Below are 21,379 nucleotides of genomic sequence, written 5' to 3'. Positions count from 1 at the left end.
AGATAATTTGAAATTTCTTCAACATAGCACTTACTAAGACAAATGCAATGTCTGCCAGTAGTGGATTGTTTCCATCTTCTGTCAGGTGTTAGGGCCAATACAGACTCTTTTCAGGGATAGTTCTAACCTGTCCCACTCAAAAAAGTTTCTTCATTGACTTTAGTGAGCATGAAATAAGTCATTCGTGTCTCCTTTCTTCTTCTTTAAAGCCACTTTGGGTAGGATTGCCAGGTCCCTCTTCACCACCGGTGGGAGGATTTGGGGGCAGAGCCTGAGGAGGGTGGGGTTTGGGGAGGGACTTCAATGCCATAGAGTCCAATAGCCAAAGCGGCCATTTTCTCCAGGTGTAGAAATTATGAGCCCTTGGCTTTAATAATATTTTGACGTCTTAAAATCAAGCCTGTCTTGCAACAGATCCTATTGTGGACCTTTTTTGTTACTGTCATTGGTTTTGCTACCTTTTGTGATTATTTTCATATAACATATGTGCCTTTTAAACATATGTGTAGAAATATGAGCCTTTGGCTTTGTTAATATTTTTGACGTCTTAAAATCAAGCCGGTTGGCTATATTTGAGTTGTGATTGTAAGCCCTGCGAGGCTACCATAAGTATTTGGTTTTGTGTTAGTGCTTCTTTTAATAATTTAATAATACATGCTTACAACTTTTTTTGGCATTTGATGTTGCATATTTCAGTTTTGAGCCACGTGCTGCCCCCTCATACAGCTTTCACTATTTGCAGAATAGGTTTTCTATATCTCTAGTCTAGTACCTGGTTGTTGGCAACCCTACTTTGGGGTTGTTCCTTCAGGATACTTGCTACTCAGGTTATTTTGGCATGTCCAAATAATACTTCAGTCTTCATTAGAAGCTCATATCCACAATACACTTTCTTTTGTGGGAGTCAGAGAAATGAACATTTTTGCAAATACCACATCTGCAAAACTGCATGCTCAGCATGCCATTCCATTTGTGAACCACCACATTTAGCATTTTAAATCCCTAGTGAATTGATGGGCAATAAATCATTTCCATTCTCAATGCCCAATTTGCTGTATTATTCAAGTGCTGGTGATATTAAGTTTATGGTTCTTATGTCAATCCCATCTTGGAGCTGAACAACATGTCTCAGTTATCATCAGAAATTCAAAAAATCTATCTCCATAGAACTGATACCTGCTCCTGTACCTAGGTGTTACAATCACTGGCATGTATCCAAACATTAGTGCATTCCTCTTCATACCTGCAGCCACTTCTGACCTTTGGAAAGATCATTTCTGGGGTCTCAGTGTTCATGTGGAAACGCAGCCATGTGGATTGGTAGGCTGGAGTGAGCAAGGACAAAGAGATGAACAGAACCCCTTACCTCAGAGGAGCTGTACTTGCAGGAGAGGAAAGAGGAACAATTTCATCCCCTTGTTCTTCCTCTAGCCAATCCCCACATGGATCCCACAGTGCTGGGAATGCTCCTTCCAGGGGTAGGAAAGGGCTGCAGGAACTGAGACAGAAATGCAGGAAAACACTGTGTTCTGTGAATGGAGTGGTAGGACACAGGCCACTGGAGGCCAAAGAGATGACAACCACCTATATTTGGTATTTGCCACAATAATCAACACCTTTGAATATGAGATATTGACAAGTATTATTTCATCTTTCATTCAAAAGCAAATAAACAGAAGAAATATATCTCTGGGAGATAGTCTACAGTGACTCAAACAGCTTCATGTCTGAGTACAGTTTTCAACCCAAGTCTGCTCCGCTCAAAGGCAAAACTTCTAGGTCTTTTATGCATGGCTATTTCACTCGCTGTCACCCCTCCGATGACTTTGGGCCTTTGTGTTGATTATGCCTGCTGTTTCTGACAGTCAGAGGTTCCCTCACTCTCCCCCTGCATTTCTCTGCATTATGCCCGTGTTTTCAGAGACCTGTTTTCTGAATCTCCTAAGCAGAGTAACACTGTGTTGCCACATTTACACTGCCATCCTAAGCAGAGGTACACCTTTTTAAACCCATGGATCTCAATGGACTTAAGTGTAACACTGCATAGGATGGCACTGTAAATTTGTTATCCCCAAATCCATTGCTCCTATGTTAATAATCAGCATAGTATGAACAGGCCAGGCTGCAGCACACTCAGGTATATAGATGCAGTTTATGAGGCACGGAGAATCTTGAAGTGGTTTGCCTTGTTCTAAGTCATGTTTGTAGTGTTCTTCATATCTTACTTCCACTCTTGAATCCACTGCACTTGCACACAAACCTACCTATCACCCCAGCTGACAGCATATTCTGCAGCCTTCTGAAGGTAATTGAGTCAGACTGACAACATGTTATCCTTCATCATTCCTTGGAGAAATCAAACCTGAGCAAAAAGAGAATCTCACATCTTGGATCAAAGAGAAGTCACATGTGTCAAAATTAAAATGGATTCTTGCTGTCACCATAAAGTGTTTTTAAGCCTGAATCCCAAGAAAGCTAATTAATGGGGGTTGTTCACCATTTATTTTCAGGAAGAAAGAACTTACAATCATAGAAAATTACAGGTTTACAAACATTCCGTGAAGATAAGTATTACTCTTCCCAAATGGATGGATTGACATTCTCTTTTAAGAGTCTTCTTTAAAAAAGCACACAGTTCCACTCTGCAATTCTGCCAGCACTTACAGACAGCTAGTGGCCTGATCGATGGAAGTAGATAAGGAAGAATGCTCAGCCACAAAGCTCACTAGGTGACCTTGGGCAAGATCTTTCTTTCTCAGCCTGTTCTATCTTAGAAGGTTCTTGTGTACATAAAGTGGTAGAGTGAGGGTATGATGTTCAGTTCCAGGGAAAGGCACCTCCCTTAGCAGAACAGATCCACAGGATCCAGTTTATAATGCAATCATATTTTATATCAAAAGTTGTCAAACCCAATGAATGGAGAAAACACACAAATTGCAGGGCAACTGTTCTACACTTCTAGATTTGTTTTTACATATGCTCCTGTGCAATGTACTACAACTGAACAGTACTTCCAGCAACATCATCATAGAATGCATTCCTGAAAGTGCTTTTAAAATGATGCCCAGAATACATAATAATGCACATGGTAAAGAATACATAAAAATCAAATTATAGTTGCACAATTGCAGAAGAATCTAACATCTTTCTTGATGTTTGAGAAAATAACTGTTTATGAAACAAGCTGGCATCAAATATAACTAGCAGATTTGATAGGGTGAACATAATTTGTCTCCAAAGTTTTGCTTCCTTGGTTAATCCTTATCCTGGATTAACAGTCTTCCTTCCTATTTGTTGTCACAAAGGTTCTACTGACTTTCCTCCCTTGCTCCCATTTTATCTGAGGGAAAATATTTCTATCATGTTCTCCTTTCTCACATGAATACTAGAAGAGGGCTATTGGTGTGAGTTTAGGTCTTCTGACAAAGTAACCTGGGCAGAACTAGGCAAATATATTTTACCTATCGCAAGATGACACTTGCTGTTGAACAGTTGTGGCTGTGGCAAAATGTTGTTAGTCTTTAAGGGGGTCACAAGACTGCTGTTTATTCTTGCTGCAACAACAGACTAACATGGATACATCTCTGGAATTAATAGTATATCAAGTGACAGCCTTGTTATATGATAACCAACTATCGCCATGGCTGATCAGATGAGCAAGACCCTGTTCAAATCTGTCAGAAGGTCTGATGCATGCATTCAATTATGTGTTATATATAGCCTTTGCTGCTTGCACAATACAGTTCACCTACTCTACCTACAGAATTAGATGCTGCAATAGACAGTAAAAACAGGTAAAGGATGCATCCAGATCATTTTAGCTATATGATACTGAAGTATGTTGAAATTTTTTTACAAATGAAAAACTACTTTGTATTATATATGTACAAACAACTGTATAACAAAGCAAAGAAATAATCAGTGGTAAAAGAAAAAAAAGGTTTTGTTTCCCCAAAGTTTCAGACATTAATCAGAGAGTTTAGTGTCTTTGGGAAAGGTATATTTATGAGCCTGTACTGCTGGGCTTGTTCATTAGGCAGGATAAAAAATAGATCAAGGGAGTTGGCAATACCTTGCCATATATCAACTAAGAGAATAGAAACATTGATGGCAGTGTGTGGGTCTTTCTTTATAATATATTATTAATGCATGCCTAAAACTCTCTGAAGTATGATGATAAGCTTAGGAACACTAATTTAGGACACTTCACTGTCCCTTTAAGGAATCTTCCTTATGGGTTGAGAGGAGCATCACACATGATGTCAAAAAAGAGCACAAAAAACCACAGTCTTCCCAACCAGGATATAAATATGCTCCCAAGGTAGGGACATCTTAGTTATTTCCTTTGTGGAAGATATGTCAGATCCTTCACTTCAGAGAGTACCCGAGAAGCACAAACATACGGTGCAAATGATTTGTACTTCCTGTTTGCTGCACAAGTCTGATGTCCAAACTTGCTCTTGCTATGCCTTCCATATTTTTACATTCCCATTTTAATTACACCCAGCTATACATAACATTGAATACACCACCAGAAGCAACTGTCTTCATCTTACAACAGTGTCTGGAAACTGGTCAAGGGGCTGAGGGAGAACATACTACAGATTAATTTTGAATACTACAGATTAATCCTGATAAAATGGAGGTAATGCTGTATTGAAAGGCTGAGGTTTAGTAGGGAGTTGTATTACTCACCTCGAATGACTTGGCTTTATATTAACAAACTCAGTTAAGAATCTGGGAATTCTGTGGGATTCTGCTCTTTCGCTGGAAAAGCTAGAAATCAGGCAGCAAAAAGTTCATTTTCTCAATTTCATACAGCATGGAAATTGTCCCCTTCTTTAGACTAGGCCAACCCAGCCCTACTAGGCCATGCTACATTCTTGGTGGCCTCTTCTGTTCCATGGAATGGGCATCCCAAGATGAGAGTCCCCCAAACTGCAGGGGTTTCAGAGGCTCGGCAAGGCAGAGCTTTTCCAACATACATTTGGAGGCTTGTGTTAGAAGTCAGTTATTGTGAGTGGTAATGCCTTGCTCTCTTTGTATTGTATTTTTGTGAAATGTGACTTTAGCTGGCTTTAATTATGTAAGCTGCTCTGAATCCCACTGATTGGGTGAAAAGCACGAAATAAATAATTCAAATAAATAAATTTAATTAATTACCTCTTTGGACATGAGATGGTTATAGTGCTCAACTCCTGATAGGTTAGGGTGTTTTCTCATCTAGAAATTATAATATGTTGCATTGTTTGCATGTGATTTAATTCTCTGGACAAATGGAACTATAGACACATATTTGGGGTGATAATTTTACCAGTTGCAATCCAAATTTCATGGACGTGGAGGGAATGGTGGAATTCTTCATCCCACATGAGCAAACAGTAGAGGTGGTCATCTTCTTATGTGTTTGTATGCTACTTGGTAAATGGTTGTCTGGAAGTGTTGCCAACCTCCAAGTGGGCCTGGAGATGCCAGCATCACAATTGATCTCCAGACTACAGAGATCATTTCCCCTGGAGAAAATGGCTGCTTTTGAGGGTGGCAGTATACCCACCAAGGTCCAAAGCTGCCATTTCCTTCAGGGGAACCGATCTATGTAGTAAGGAGATCAGCTGAAATTTCATGAGAACTGGGAGTGTACACATGTGCTACATCGAAATTTCATGAGAACTCTTGCACCACCTGGAGGTTGTTAGCCCTAATTTCAAATAAGGCATCATTAGTCAAAGGTCATTTATTCATGGGTACTTTCACTCACATTCACCCCTGGTCTGTTTTGGAGTTATGCATGGGTTTTCCATCCATTAGAGATGACCTCGCAGCCAGCCTCGCAAATCCCAGGACTCCCCATTCCTCTAATAACCCAAGTCTTTGATCTTCCCTGAGATCAGCATGGGTGAAATCACCATGCATAAGGCAGAACATGTGAAAGGGGAGTTGGGGAGGGGTGAAGTTTTTCTCACAGCAAGCAGTACATCCAATTACAAAGCAGCATTTAAAGTGGTGAGGACACAAATGCTTCCTGATTTTTGTCTCCACCTGGAATTCTTTCTGAGCATTCATTCACAAAAATGAAAGGTTTTAAAATGACGCTTGGGTTTCTTTCCATCCCCACCCTCTGTTCCTTTAAAAGAGCTCTGGTCTTTGAAATTGATTTGTAAACTGGCACTTGGGTTTGGGGGGGGATGGGCGTTTTGTGCACAGCAAGCACTACAGCCCATTACAAAGCAGCATTTTCAAGGGGCGGGGAGATGCTGTTTCTAAGGGATGTGGGAAAATATTGTTAACGCAAAGGAAGCGGACATATAGATTCTCAAAAAATTCCAACCTAGTGAGCTTGCCTTGTGATTGTCAGGCAATAGGTAATTCTTCCTGTGTCCTCCCCTCAGGCTGCTGGTTGAAGGGGCAACCAGTCCATCAAAATGTAGAGGGAAATACTTGTGATCATAAAAGAAGCAAGATGTTGATTTGTATCCTGAGAGAATACTCAAGGACTTGTGCCACTAGCAAAGAAGAAAATGCCAGTTGTTGTGTGGGAAAGCAAATTATATGAGAATAAAGAACAAATTGGACTTAAAACCTCTATACCAGTACAGAATGATGAGCTTAGTATCAGATGCACCAACAGTGGCCCATTGCAAAAACATTATGCCAATGTTGCAGTGACTTTTCAAGAATGTCACGTGCACCCAGGATTGCCAGACCCCCTCTGGGAGCAGGGGTTTCCGCACCCCCAGAGGGTGCTCCCTGCCACCGCTCAGCTGGCCAGAAGAGCAAAAAATAGCACCAAAATGGTGGGAGGGAATGTCAGCAACATCCTGATGCACTGATGTCAGTCCCTGTGCACCTGGGAGTGATGTTCATGCATTGTTGGGAAATGATGGGGATGCTCTAGCATTTGAGCAAAAGCCTATACCCAAATGCCAGAGTGTTACAGGGATTGCTAGCAATTATGTCACTTCCAGTGTGCAGAGGAAGTGACATCAACTTGTCAGCAGCAAAGACCCTGATGTCCCCTCCTGCCCCCCCACTGGTTGCCAGTGGGGACCTGGCACCCTACATGCACCAGTGTTTGGGGTGTGTGGTATATGGCTAACTTTTAGATATATTATGTATCAAGTGGCAATGGAGTACTAGTTTTTCTAGAGACAGTGATATCAACAAATTGTCACAATACATTTGGATGTTGTTTTATCTGATAAGAGACAAATGTTGATTTGCTTTCAGTGATACTTTCACATATAAAATCTGAGTCTGTGTTTAAAAATATGCAGGTGCACCATACTCCCAGGTGTAACCTATATCAGAAGCTCCTGCATGTAATAAGGAAACAAAAAAAAAATCTATGAATGCTTTCTGGGATGTTTCCATTATTAAAAATGACCTCAGAAATACAGCCATTTGGTTTAGCTATCCAAATCTGCTGTATTACAAAATAAAGCCTGATATCTAAACAAGAACACTTTTGAACAGCAAAAGAAGAATGCAATATTGAAGCTAGACAAAAGGAAGCTAGACTGCATAACAGGAATATCTAACAGGACAGTGAGCTGGAAATGAAGACTCCAACAGGAATAATATTTCATTTTACCAAGTTGCTCAAATGCAGACTCATTGACATCGTTTTTATTCTAATGGACAGCTATTTTAATTATTATGTTGTAAGTTTCCATGAACTCTTTGCAGCAACTGCTGAGTATAAATACTGCAGATACATCAATAATATTGCCAATATTTTGAGGGCCTTGAGGAAGTAACCCCTTTCAATACTAGTTCATCCCTAGAGTACCCAGATTTTACTGTGCACACCAAACCCACTAAACTTCTATTATTTATGTATGAAATTCTATCCCATCTTCCAGGGGAGTTCTCTAGCTGGCTAATAATAAGATTTTAAAAAACCAATGCTAAATAACAAGAACACAGAAAATACCAATGATAAAATATAGTATATAGATACTACATGCAGGAATGCAGGATACTACATGCAGGAATGCAGGATACTTTGATTAATACACAAGAGGCATGAGCGCCCACATGGGGGAAACAAAGCCATAAACTCATTGGTCTCCAGACTGAGAGGAGATGGTTTCTCTTTATGGAGACAACTGAACAAGATGGGGATAACCATTTGCCTACCTGCCAGGAAGAAGCAAAAGAGACTGCTGATCTGGACATCATGATCAGGCCATAAATGACAGGGTCAATCACCACTTTATCATTGGATAGATGTGTAAGCCCCAAGGGTTATGGCACCCCCAAACAGTCTATGTGTGCGCCCTGTTCCAGCTGCGCGCCTGCCCTAAACGCTACAGGGAAGGCTCCAGCGCGCACCAATGAAACTGACACAACCGCTTCTATGCATCTCGAGCCGCCTGCAGCTGAGCAACCGAGGCCAGGGCAACCTCCAGTGAACCTGAGAGATGCCATGTTCCTGTGCAGCTCCGTTCCAGCAGAAGCCATGTCAGAGAAAGCGCACAAGCACGTAGCCTGCATCTGCATCCCCCCTTGCATCATCGGCAACAGTTAAGCTAGACATCAACGGACATTAAGGTAACGATGACTTGTTCTTCTAGCTATGTGAAATCGCAATCTCTGGACGTTAGCAAGATCGCGCCTATTGTTTAGGATCGTTAAGCTCATCAGCGAGAATCTCCCGGTTGCTCCCAGGTTGCACAAGCCACTGGAATTAGAATAGATTTCCAAATTCCAACCTCCACACCCCGGTAGCCGAACATTAAATCTTTTGTCACCTGGGAACCTTGGAGGGGTAATGCAATCACCCCGCCCCCAGAGAAACAGTATAACTGGGGTCACCCACATCCATAATGTTACCTTAGGTCTTTCCCTAGCATCTTTGCCGTTACTCTGTTGGTTAAGGTTTTATGCAGCCTAACCACGCTCCCTCCAGCCTCACTGGTCGAGCCCACAGGAACCCCTTGCCCTTGCCCACTCTCTATTTTCCTCTGTCTTAGTCTACTGGAACTTGGGACAACTCCTCTACAGGAAAAGGTGCAGTATTACCCTACCAACGATCTCCTGCCAAATTGGCATCCGTCTCTACTCTACTCTCTTTTGAATTCCTAGATTCTCTGTGTGTGTTGTTTTGCACCATTGAATGCATGAAAACAAACTCTCTTAATTCGGAACCTCTTGTCTCTGTCATTATTCTAAGGTCACAGAATACGGACTGTGGTATACATAGGTTGCTTCCCGCTATATAAATATTATAGTTTCCGATTGCTCAGCTAATTTCCCCATTTAAGGAGCATTTCGGGTAACAGATGGGTTATGGAGGGAACCAGGGAAAACTCAGCCCCCAGCTCAGGAAACTCAGAGAGAAAACCCTCCCAGGTGGGAGGGAAGGGGTTAAAAAGCGTAGCACAATCTGTGGAACCACACAAGCCAAGGACCAAGGAACAGGGAGAAATGGAGTGAAGTCTGTCTTGACCAACCTCAGTTTCAAAGTTTTGGCTTTGCTTGAGTTCATTCCTTGGAATTGAATGCCAAAGTAAAATCAGTAACTTGTACAACTCAGTCTCATCTTGTGTTTTGTTCCCTTAGTTCTGTAACACCTCTTTTATGTTTGACATAGCTTTCCAGTGTTCCTGTGCTCTAGTGAATGAATATGAATGTGAGTACATAAAGATTTTCCCCCTTCTAACGATCTCAGAATATGTTCATCTCACCCACTATGCCTGGCTGCTAGTCCATGTATAGACCAAAAACTCTTGACTAGGCTAAGGCCAGTTAGCAGGCAAAGAAAGAGGCTGTGTGTAGCACCTCACACACATAGCCTCTATCGGCAACTCAAACTGCAGAAAGTGAAAGAAAAGGCAGAGTATGAGTGGTAGCAGCTACCCAAATAAGACCAGCGAGGAAGACAAGGGGGAAATTCAAGCTCGTACACTTGCAGATTCCCATTGCATCTCAGATATTCTCGGGCCAGAAAAGCAGTGAGGGGTGGTGGGGGATCATCATACTACATATTAAACTTTTTTTTCCTTGAGGGAAACTGAATAATTCTTATTCTAACAAATGGTCACAATTGTCCTCTACTTACAAACTAGGGAAGATTCACTGGAAGATTTGCTACAGAAGTATATACAGTGGGATGCTGACAAATCAAAGATATATAGGATGTCCATTAGGGAATGTTTCTGAAGTCATTAGTTTGACATTTTTCTCCATTTATCTTCTGTTATATAGACTATTGACAAACCTTCCTCCTCACCCATAGACACCAAAGCATAAAACATGTGTCCTTTAAGTCCTGCTTTATATCCTCTGCAAGCTTTTTTGTCTGAGACTCTGTGTACATGCTTTCCATTATATGGAAAATAATTCTGATCCCCAGGATCCTGTGACGGAGTAACTTGATTTTTCAGAATGAGTACTCTAATTCTCCATATTAAGTAAAGTCATCATGGAAGTTCAAAGTGCCAAACTTTATTATCATTAATTAATAACAACATGGAATATAAGTTGACTCCTCTACAAAAAGTTAGGAACCAAATTTTTCTCCAGAAGCTCATAAAATAGATTAAACTGGTAATTACTTTTAAAGTATCAATTGTATTAAAGCTTTCCATCCAAATTAACACAAGCCCCCCCCCCAATACCCCAAGGAAATGTTAGATAGTAAAAGAGGTAATAAATCCAACAACTTTGAGGTAAAGCTAAGGATCAGGATTATTTTGAAGAAAGTATAAATGTTTGTGTTTTATTGGCACATTATCCTTAGAAGGAAGATTCCATGTAACATATGAAATCAAGTGGCCATGTAATTACATTTCTAGATCAGATTTCTAGATAATTCTGTTAGTTGGGAAAATTTGTACAGTACTATAATACCCAGACCTCTGTAAGCAATTGTTTTTTGGGAAACTTCTAGCAGTTTCAGAGTACTTTGGCTTGCTTAATTATTTTGCTCCCAGCTCACAGATATGGATGGTCTTAGTTACACTTGAATGATTGCTCACCACAATTAATTTCCTTTCCCCCTTCTTCTTAGCATCTGTAAGTATCTCATCATAATGCAATTCTGTTTAAAGCGCTGGCCTTGGAGAGGCTTTTTGCAAGTGAAGTTGCCTGCTGAGTGACAGTCTTCCACTTGACACGTAATTTAAAAAGCTGCACTTACCCCTGTAGCAGTGCTTCCATCACTTCCATTTGCAAACCGTTAGCAGTGTGAGGGCTTAATTCATCTGAAACATAAGGCTGCCGTCTGCTCTGGTTCACTGCCTCCCACACATACGCAAAGTGAGCAGAGCAGGGGGAGCGAGTTGATGGGATGTTGTTCATTCAAAGCAAACCCATGAACCTCTGTTTCGCTCAGTCATTCTTAAAGTGTGGCTCATTGGTTTACCATTTCATGATAGTATTTCCTAAACTGTGCTTTGTATCAGCTTGCTTTGCTAATAACACAATTCCTTGAATTCACAGCATGTTCAACTCCTCTTACCCCCTTTCCTCCTGCTTTCTCTTCACAAAGCACCTGTGCACACCAAAATGTTCGGGACCAATATGAAGTGGGGTGTATCGATCTATTAGCTATGCTAGGAAGGACACAGCAGAGGACTGTGCACCTCCATCTCTCTGGATTGGTGATCATGACCTTATTTAGATAACTGCATTCTTTTCTCTCAAGCAGCTAGGGTTGCCAGATCCCTCTTCGCCACTGGCAGGAGGTTTTTGGGGTGGAGCCTGAGAGGGCGGAGTTTGGGGAGGGACTTCAATTCCATAGAGTCCAATTGCCAAAGTGGCTATTTTCTTCAGATGAACTGATCTCTGTTGACTGGAGATCAGTTGTAATAGCAGGATTTAATCATTATACAAGGGACATACAAACTATTGTTGCTAAACACTGGCACTTAGTACGTGGGTTGCCAGGTTGTGATACTATGCCCCGTTTTGGTTACCGTAAAACTAGGTCCCTTAGAGATTACCTTACACATACAGACATCTTACCAAAATCAACCTCTAACTTACCTTCTGGCCATTTCCAATGCGAGGAATGCAACATGGTTCAATTCGCCTTACCGGTAAAAGAATTTAGAAGCACTAATATAGATTTTGTCTTCAAATTAAAGCAATTTTCAAACTGTACCAGCAAAAATGTAATCTACCTTGTCTGGTGCCCCTGTGGGCTTTTGTACGTGGGTAAAACAAGAAGACAAATAAAACTTAGAATGGGTGAACATAAATCACGTATTAAAAATCATGTGGTAGAGGCGCCCCTTGTCTCCCATTATTTAGCTTTACACCATTCAAATACCGATATACAATTTTTTGTAATTTGGCAGTACAAACCCAAATCTTTTACGAGACAAAATATTGATAGGATTCTTTCCCAAGCTGAATCATGTTTCATTTTTTTAAATACAATAATTCCATATGGATTAAACTCTGCTTCTGGTTTGAGTTGTTTTTTGTAATAATAGCATAATGTAGCATTAATAAAATAAATCTCAATTATATATGGTGGTTTTCAACCACACATTGGTATAATAGTAGTGCATTCTTCTGCTTTGTATAAATTGTCTTTGTTCTTGTTATTATAAGATGTAATTAGTGTGTTCCTTTAAGACTGTTTTCTGTAACCACTTGTAACTGCACCTGTTGCCAATTACTATGCTTAAAATAGGGGCAGCTTCACTTTGTTGTAAGATCGCTAGAAGCCATCCCTTGATCTGTATGCCACATGCTTTTCAGCGTTGGTATGTAAAATTCTTTTTCCCCTTTTTTATATTGGAATATTGTATATATACTGAATTCCTTTGTATTTGCATTGTATTATAGAGATAGGCGCCATCTCTCGCTGTACTTTACTTTCCCGATGGACAAAGCCACGGCGAAATGGGTCTTACCGGTCTCTCATCTCGGGATAAAGTAATTCCTAACATCTTATGCGGCTTATATTGATGAACTGCACACTGCGAACGCAAGCATATAGTTTGAGTGTTTAACACGACGAAAATCCATTCCGGGTTTTCCATCTTTCATCTGGAGAGCTGATTTTCCTCCGTTTCGACCGCAGCCGCTTCGCCAATTGAGCATTATATGTCTCTGAAAATATTACAGCTTGTCGGGTTCAGTTTATTTCTTGTAATTATTTTGAAAAGGAAATTTTCATTACATACACTGCGTGCCATCAGTGCTTGTCTTTGTTTATTAAGTACCTGGAGGTTGGCAACCCTACAAACACAATATCTGGATGTGATTGAAGTGCCTTGCAGTAGTAAAAGATAAGAAGGATGGGTTGAGGGCTTGAAGGGCACAGAAATCATAGAGAATTGCATTTATGATGACAATTTAAACAGACGATGAAAGAAACACAGAGGGTCAGGGGAAAGCAGAGTTCATGAAAATCAGGAATAGTTAAATGATGTTTAGAGGGTTGGTTTTATTTGATCGACTGCTTGATGGCATGTCAATAAAGGTATTGAAATTTGAAAATCATGAATATGCAAACGAGTATGTTAAATTAGCAGGCCATATTTTGGGCATATTGAGAGGCTTATCATCATGTGTGATATGCAATGGTATTGCATAGCCCAATCTTGTCAGATCTCAGAAGCCAAATTAGGTTAAAATTAGGTTTAAAAAAAAAGGTTAAAATGATCATCTAAAAATTGATAAAATTGTAAAATATTCTAACAATCATTTTTTAATAAAGTTCTGCGTATTTTAATAGCAACGGCGCAGAACTTGTCAGTTTGGAGCGTAAGCTGAGGGTCTTCTAATAGGAGCTTCTTTGCCAAAAGCTCAGCTGACTCTTCAGGGAATTTACCAAGTGGGGGAAAATAAGCTTTGATCTAACTTCGTGGTAGAGTGGGCAACATATCAGTGCAGGTTCGATGGTTTCAATGTCCCCTGTTCCACATGGACATAACATCTCTGATCTAGGGATCTTCTTCTATTTCCCTTCTAAAACAGCCAATGGTAGGGCCTGGCATCGGGCAAGGGTAAAGGCCTTCCTATAATTAATAGACTCAAGATGATAAAAATAAGCCGCAGGTGAGACTAGGTATCTAGATTTATCAGGTACTAGGAAAAATGGTGATTTTCCAAGGTCTGTCTGGCAGCACTGGCATATCAAATGTGACTATTATGTAGTACATAGCGTGGTGACCCCAGACCCAACCTGTGTACTCCATAAAGTGTAAAGAGATCTCACACAAGCAGCCATAAATCTCTGATCATGATTAGGGTTGTGCATATCGATAAACCCGAACTGAAAATAAACCCAAAAGCCATTTCGGCAATATTCGGGTTTCAGTTTATATATGATCAAATAATCAATGGACGGGGGGTAAGATACAAGATAAAGGTATAGCATAAATACTACGATTGCATGGTCAGAATAATAAGGCTGTTAGTAATGAATTTATAATGAAATTAAATGTTTCAAATGCACCCTGGAAAAGTATGTAAGGTTATATTGTAGTGCATTGTAAGTGGTTGCGTTGTATTATGTTGTGTATGTGATATGGTGTGTATTGTTGGTTTATTATGTATTAAACAGTGTGAGAAAATAAAAATTTATTACAAAAAGTATATCTCATCCACCATGATTATAAAGGCAACTAAGAATAGCTAAAGAAGTTTTGTCCAAATGTTGGACCCAAAACTAAATACCCATTTTTAAAAACATCTCTTTATTTCTAAGCCAGCTCATGACTTTGATGTTGAACAATGGGAGTTAGCAACAACAGCACTCTTTGATGTTCCTGCTTCAGGTGTGGGGGGGTCTTTGCAACGCTTCACACTGTATAAGCAATCACTTACTGATGCTTAACACCAATTGGAACAAAGTCTGAGGAGCACACAAGGAAAACCCTAATAAATGTATAAAAGAAACTTCTCTTACATTTCTATGAAAACATTTTCACTGATGACAAAGAACAATGTGAGAATACTATTAGACAGTAATCATCTCTAAAATATTCTATGAGCTGTCATAGAATTTACAGCCGAATCCCAACACTTTTTTTTTGCTCAGGAGTAAACCTCTGATTTTGACGTTGCAGGAAAAGCAAAGCATGAAACTGCAACAAAGAATTTGGGTCCACTCTGTGGAGACAAACTATTCATTATGTGCAAATCAAACACAGAAACTGGCTGCAGTTGTCTGGGTTGTGACTCAGGCTAGCCCGCAGCAGTAAATAAATTGTCCAGCTCATGTGTCTCATATTATTTCTGTGTTTGCCACAAGAGGGGGAGAAAGGGGAAAAAGCAATGTAGGCTTCTTTTTATTAGCACATCTTGGATTGGTAGTCCACTTCAGAGGAGCAGAAACTTTTGAAACTCACATACTAAAAGGTATAATTAGTGTGAGAAAATATTTGGGAAACAAATAGCTATAGCAATTAGATATGTTCCAAGTTTGGTTGACCTACCTTTCAAAAGTTAAATATTCCATGAAGATGAGTTTGCCTAGTGTAGGAGACAGCTGACCTTTTTATTCTAGTATGTGTCATTTGTTAGCAAGCACAGGAGGGGTAGCTGCCAGCCTCCTAGCCCTGCAACAATTAGGGCAAACCTAAAAGCATAGAAAGCTTCTTCTGCTGTCCATTTGCTAAAATGGCAGGCATCTCCCAACAGGAACATATGCAGTCATGAATGATAAAGGTCGCTGCCTAGGGCTGCCCATGTTTCATTCTCAAGACCTGACCCATTTAGCACAGCTGCTGCTAAAACATGACTTCTGGCTTTGTAAATAATTTTATCTTTGTAAATTGCTTTTCTTTATTCCTGTTTTTTAAAAACTCCATAGCTGTAAACTGGCCCCAAAGTTTTACAGTAAAACCCAGAGACAGACCATTCAGCACATCTTTCACATTTACATTTAATCATTCACATTAAGTGCTAAATTCACTTCAATTTTTATTTTCAAAAATCATGTTATACAATAACAGTTACTAAGTTGTTTAATTTTTTGTGATTCAAATAAAACTAAAATGCTTTTAAAATGTGTGTGTGTGAAGTGCCATCAAGTCCCAGCTGACTTATGGTGACCCCCTAGAGTTTTCAAGACAAGTAGACGTTGCCTACCTCTGCATAGTGACCATGGTATTCCTTGGTGGTCTCCCATCCAAATACTAACCAGGGCTGACCCTGCTTAGCTTCCAAGATCTGACAAGATCCAGCTAGCCTGGACTACTTGACAATTATTCAACCAGTCAACTGACCAAATCTTTTTTTTTTTAATTGGTCTAATGCCCAACCATAGTTATCAAGGGATGTGTATCTGGTAATCTTGTCTGTATGCCAAATCTGAATGATGATTTTAAGTCAGAGGACTACAAGGTTCAGTTTCATATCCCCAGTAAGATTTTTTGACTTTGAAGAAAGAAAAAGCATCCACACCCCGTGTCTCAAAACAAAGTTTCTAAGTTTGATACGGAGCTTGAAAGGTTTTTGAACAAAAAGTCAAAAGCAAGCACAAACCCTTAGGAGGGATTAAAAATTTCTTTGATTTTCAAAAACTTGGAAAATGAATATGAGGGGAGAAATGACATTTTAAAATAAAAACTTATTTGCCCCATACTAACCTCTCTCCTCAATTTCTAATTAAAAATTGGAAGTTGAGAATAAAACAAAGCAAAACAGATGCAAATACTTCCTCTTTAGAGTAAACCTTCCTCAAATTTTCCCCATCCCCTGAAGGACAGATCTTGCAAACTGAAGTTGAGAAATGACTGTTACTAACAATTAGGGTTGCCAGGTCCCTCTTTGCCACTGGTGGGAGGCTTTTGGGGCGGAGCCTGAGGAGGGCGGGGATTGGGGAGGGGAGGGACTTCAATGCCACAGAGACCAATTTCCAAAGCTGTCATTTTCTCCAGGTGAACTGAGCTCTATTGGGTGGAGATCTTTTGTAATAGCGGGAGATCTCCAGCTAGTACCTGTAAGTTAAGCAAAACAACCTGTGCTGTAATAGGTAACCTTAGGAAATTGACAGCACGAAGGCCCCACAAAGAACACAGTGCAAAAATTACACAAGCACTGAATTATTTACCACTTCCAGCAGTATCCTCTGGACAATGCAAGTCAGAGGAATGGTGAAAATGGCTACAAGGGACAACAGGGAACTTCTAGTTCATTCACTTTCACACTTGAAAGGAGAAACCTTTTATTATTATTATTGGCAAGGCATGCTGAATGAGAACAGTAGCCTTGCACTGCCCCATCAGTGTAAGTCCATACCCCGTCAGTGTAAGGATTTCGTTAGATGTGATGGCAGAGTAACCTGTTAGAATGGAATATTGCCAAACTCTATACAAGAGAAGGCTGGGTGATTTTAAGAGGAAGAAAGGCAGGCAGGACAGAATTCTTTCTTGGCCTTTGTATTTAGCCTGAAACCACCACCACTCCTCACTGCTTCTATTTGTTTTCTTCTTTGATTGCTATGTATTTATTTTATTTCCTCCCTGTGTGGTTTACTTCTGGCCTCAGAGGCAAGCCAAGAAAGGAGGTTTTCGGATGCGAAAAGGTCTGAAACCTCCACTCACACCTGGGTCATTTGTCAGAAATGAAGCGTGTTTTTTTTATCATCAAGCCTATTTAGGCCCTGTACAATCAGGTCATGCTTGTTTGGACTAAACACAGATGTTATTTAAGCAAAAGGGCAGTATTCAGATATTAATAATGTCTGAGCCATTCCTAATGTGTAGATAAAATCCTAATGCACACTTGATCCAGATGGATAATGTTTGAGGAGAAGAAAGCCAAGAAGCACTGCAATTCAGAAAATTTATTTTCATGTTTATTTGCATAATTCATTATGCCCATAATTATCTCTTTATAGTAAGATAATAAAAGATTAAAATCCAGCTTGCTGGGGGAGGGGTGGGAACACGTTTAGTTCTTCTTGCAAAGAGATAGAGTAGGGCTGGTTTTACCAGCAAATCTGAGAAGTATAATTATAACAAGTTTTTAAAGTCTTTTTTTTAAAAAAAAAAAACAGCTTTTGCAAGTACAACATTCCATAAGGGTGTCAACTTTCCTCCTCAAACACCATGGAAGAGAAATCATCAGATATCTAGGAGATATCAAAAGCACCAGAGATAAAAGCCTGGATTTGGGGGGGGGGGATCCTTACAGACAAATCTGACACATTTCCCTGAGACAATCACGTGAGTTGGAGCTTTTATAATATTCTACTTCAGCTAAACTGTTGATTCTTATAAAAGCCTTCCTCTGAACCTAATTCTAATCAGCTTGGCTATAACTGCTGTCACAAGGGCTCTAAGCTTACCATAAACTAAGGGTGGTGGTCAAATGAAAAGCTTCATAATAAAAGGAATTTCTGTTAAGGCTGGTCTTATTCTTTTATTTAAGCATTTGCAAAAGCTAAAGGAGAATGGACACAACTGTAAAGATGCAGAATGCTACAATAAAAAAAATACAGCTTTTCAGATTTAAAAAACTCCTGAGTTCTACCACCAGGAGAAATGGTATGCAAATAACTAAGGTAAGAAGAATTGCCTACAAGGCAATTAAAAGCATTTAAGACTTTAAAAAACAGATTCAGATTCAGACACCTTTATTGGCATAGAAAGGACACTGATATAAAAATAACAATAGTACAAAGATATATAATAAACACTCCATCCTACAAATATAACAATACATATATCCAACAGGTGAGCTCCAATAGACCCTGGCACCCTATCTGATGATGAAGCCCTGTGCTTTCAAGTAACCTAGGTTAATTTTATACCATTTACTTAATCATTACTCTTTTGTTTTGTCTTGATGACAGTGACAGCAGGAATCTTGTCCACAAGTAAAAATTTAATGATATCATGTGTTGTATTTTCTGAAGGTGTAATATGGGGATTTATTAATTCTAGATGATAATTATGGTACAGGGGACAATGCAGAAGCATATGTTCAACTGATTCTGGTTTTGCCATCTGGCAGGTACAAATTCTTTTATTCCAGGGTATGCCCCTGTATCTGCCAGAAACGATAGCAGATGGGAATATATTTAATCTGGCTAGCATGAAGGCCCTGCGCTGGAATGGGTGAGTTAGGCTGGAAAAATAATCGGCCATTAAGTTTTTTTGAAAAGTAAGGCCAAAATATGTAGGGGAGCAGATCTTGATTGCTCCTGCAATTATATTCTGCAAATCAATATCCCTAATTCGCCCTGAGATCGTCCGGATATATGCATCCTCAGAATTAGCCAGTCCCTCAAAATCAATGCCTAAGGTCTTGGTTTTCTTTTGAATAAATTCAGACCATTTGGATATAAACGGGTCAGCGACCAAACTGGCTATAAGGCTGTTTGAGGGGGCACCAAAGTGTATACGCAGCCAGAACTTGATAGTTGAGATCCAGGCTCTGCTTTCAATAGCGTGGAGGCCTAGCTCCGCACAAAGTGTATGACAACTAACGGAGTTGGGTATGCCAAGTATACGCCGAAGTAACAACATATTAATCCCTTCCACCACCTTGTTAAAGGCCTGGATCCATACCGGGGCTCCATACAACAGATGCGGAATTAGTGTGGTCTGGAAAATTCTTATGGCTGCAGGGACAAATTGGTTCCCATTTCTAAAATAAAATTGGGCAATAGCTGAAAGTTTACTTTTAGTTGATATAAGTGCTCGCTCCCTATGTAAAGACCAGTTCAAGTTGTAGGAAAACAGTAAACCCAAGTAACGGAATGTTTTGACTTGTTCGATTTCCCTGTCCCCAATTCTCCAGATCTCCTGTCTCCATGATCTGGGAAAAAAACAGTATTTTTTTTTTGCTATAGTTAATACTAAAAAGGTTTTTATCACAGTAAGAGGCAAAGGCTGATAATGCCCGCTTCATGCCTTCTCTGGTGTAAGAAAGCACCGCTGCATCATCTGCATATAGCAATATAGGTACATGGTACGAGTTAAGTTTGGGGGGATGGTTACCTTGATTAAACATATGAGATGGGAGGTCAGAAAGGAATAGATTAAACAAGGCTGGGGCTACATACAGCCTTGCTTCACACCTTTGGTGACCGGGATCTTATTGGTCAGGGACCCATTGTTGTCTATTTTAACTTGGCAGGTGTTAGAAAGGTGGATTTTGCGTAATAGCCATAGAAGGCGTTGATCTATTCGCAATTTTTCCAATTTCTCCCAAAGGATTGGCCTGTTAATAGAGTCAAAAGCGCCACAAAGATCTATAAAGACCACATATAATTTCCCAACATTGACTCAGTCAATAGAAGTGCCAAGGCATTCTGAATTATCTGTTTATACAGGAGTTAAAGTGAATTAACATTTCCCTCAAATCTCTGATACATACAATGGCTACTCTGAGTGGGTAAGCTATGAACTCTGATTCTTTAACCTGACTCTTAAGCAATCAATGGCTTTAAGACAGGGCATGAGACATTATACATGCATTTTTGGTTATAATTTTTAACAGATTTAACTTCTGTGTAACTTTTTTTGTTAACCTTTATGTCCTCCCAACATCTTGCATCTTCTTAAATAAATCTCTTCATTTGACAATAGTTCGGCTTCTATAGAGCAAAGTTACACAAAATTTAAACAAATTTGAACATTTAATGGCATAGATGTCTGACAAAGAACTCTGGGAACAGTCATTTGGGGAAATCGCTTAGAATTTTTTGTTAAGAGTTCTCTCACCCTTCACAGAATTGTAATTGTCAAAGTTCCTTAGCTGGGAACCATGAGGTTTAAGCAGGTTAGAAACAAGTTTCAACTAAACATGAAAACTTTTGTGATATGCCAAATTGAGTACTCCTGAGTACATACTCAATTGAGTACATACTCCTGAGCGCTCTGGCTCTTGAGGTTGATAGATCTTTAAAGTAACCACCAGAGCTGCTGGGACTGGGGGTCCGAGCACAGCCTCTTCTGTGAGGGAACTGGGGGAGACCTGGTGGTAGGCCAACAAAACCAGCTCATAAAGAGCCACAATAAATGTTTCTGATGCCCAGAAAATAAACAAGCTGAGCATGCTCGTAGAAATATTCAGGGCTGCAGCAGGCCTGATCTCCTCAGATCTTGGAAGCTAAGTAGGGCAGCCCTGGCCAGTATTTGGATGGGAGACCACCAAGGAATAACAGGACTGCTACACAGATGCAGGTAATAACAAACCACTTCTGAATGTCTGTATTGCCAAAAGGTTCTTTTCCCTTAAGTATTTCAGAGGCAATGATTACAACACTGCGAGAATTTAGAGGTTGTATTGCCTACAAGCATTTACACAATCCTTAGCAATGTTACACCTTTCTAAGCCTAGTGACCTCCGGGGCCTTAGAAGGGTGTTACTCTGCTTAAGGTTGAGTGGTTACCCATTAAAATGCTTATAGCATACACTGGAATACCTGCGTGAAATCTGGCAGGCCAAAGCTGTGCCT

This window comes from Euleptes europaea, chromosome 10, assembly GCF_029931775.1.
Source record: "Euleptes europaea isolate rEulEur1 chromosome 10, rEulEur1.hap1, whole genome shotgun sequence".
Lineage (NCBI taxonomy): Eukaryota > Metazoa > Chordata > Lepidosauria > Squamata > Sphaerodactylidae > Euleptes > Euleptes europaea.
The sequence above is the reverse complement of the archived record's forward strand: the minus strand, read 5'-3'. Positions refer to the sequence as shown.